The sequence below is a fragment of the Rhopilema esculentum genome, chromosome 21 (assembly GCF_057945365.1).
Source record: "Rhopilema esculentum isolate cy_ngs chromosome 21, ASM5794536v1, whole genome shotgun sequence".
Taxonomy (NCBI): domain Eukaryota; kingdom Metazoa; phylum Cnidaria; class Scyphozoa; order Rhizostomeae; family Rhizostomatidae; genus Rhopilema; species Rhopilema esculentum.
Window position 1 is genome coordinate 8,047,786 of NC_142835.1, and position 1,725 is coordinate 8,049,510.

Below are 1,725 nucleotides of genomic sequence, written 5' to 3' on the forward strand. Positions count from 1 at the left end.
TCAAATCATTAGTTTGTTTACTTTCATTCATATCAAGGAATATCATATTTAACTAACGGGGCAACTACCTTTGCTTGATCCTTTATTATTTTATGACAGAAAGGTCTCTGAACTACCTAAACCGTTTTTTCCACTGAGTGGATTTTATCTGAAATTTCCTACTGAGATACTGTTGGGAGGGGCGTGACACCCCCACACCCCCCTGGTCGCGACGCCCCTGCTTGTCGGCTTTCTCTACTTTCGTTGCTAGTTCAGTGTCATTTTGTTTCAAGAACAAACTATTGAAACAAACCAGGCCTAATTTGTATTGACAATATCTTTGGATTTGGTCTAAAAGAGAAGCAGATGATCCTGAAGAGAGAATGAAGTCTTTTTACGTTGGCGGGAATTTTGTTATTATTCTGTTACCCAGAAAAGACTTCATGTTGGGGGTTCTGCGAATGACTTAGGTCATGTGACTGCAATTATCCGAAACGGGAGGGCAAAGTGGACAAAATTTGTGCGGCACAGTGTAAATGCAAATCAATCCGAACAACTTTTATGCGGATACAGTGGCGTACCCAGAGCTGCAGAAGTGGGGGGGTCTGGGGCAAAGCCCCCAGGAATTTTTTTTGGACCACGCCCTTCAAACACTCGTAAATGCGGGGAAACGCCCTTTTTGCAAAATGTTTCCCCCTTATTTGATTCTTGTTAGCTATGGCAAAAAGCAAAGCATTTTACAATTGTTATTGACACAAGCATACAGTATACTACCCCCCCCCCCCAAAAAAATCTTTTTTGCACAAATCTCGAGGACCTTATTTTAAAAAAGTAGGGGGTCCGGACCCCCCATTCCCCCCCCCTTGGGTACGCCACTGTGCGGATAAATTTTATCCGGCACAGTGCAAACAGGGTCTTCATTCAACTCATCAGAAGACTTTCTACAGGAGGGTAAGCATTTGCAATTCAATTCAAGAGTCTGCAGGTGGGCTACTTTAACCGTACTTTGGAGTACCACCCTAATTTCAATGCTACCACCTTTACCTAACATGAAGCTTCTGGAAATTGTGCACGATTTGCACGTTGGTAAAAGTCGAAGCGGTAAAAATCCTAAAATCACGTTTTATTATTCTGTTATTATTCTGTTGCCCAGAAAAGACTTCATGTTGGGGGTTCTGCGAATGACTTAGGTCATGTGACTGCAATTATCCGAAACGGGAGGGCAAAGTGGACAAAATTTGTGCGGCACAGTGTAAATGCAAATCAATCCGAACAACTTTTATGCGGATACAGTGGCGTACCCAGAGCTGCAGAAGTGGGGGGGTCTGGGGCAAAGCCCCCAGGAATTTTTTTTGGACCACGCCCTTCAAACACTCGTAAATGCGGGGAAACGCCCTTTTTGCAAAATTTTTCCCCCTTATTTGATTCTTGTTAGCTATGGCAAAAAGCAAAGCATTTTACAATTGTTATTGACACAAGCATACAGTATACTACCCCCCCCCCCAAAAAAAATCTTTTTTGCACAAATCTCGAGGACCTTATTTTAGAAAAGTAGGGGGTCCGGACCCCCCATTCCCCCCCCCCTTGGGTACGCCACTGTGCGGATAAATTTTATCCGGCACAGTGCAAACGGGGTCTTCATTCAACTCATCAGAAGACTTTCTACAGGAGGGTAAGCATTTGCAATTCAATTCAAGAGTCTGCAGGTGGGCTACTTTAACCGTACTTTGGAGTACCACCCTAATT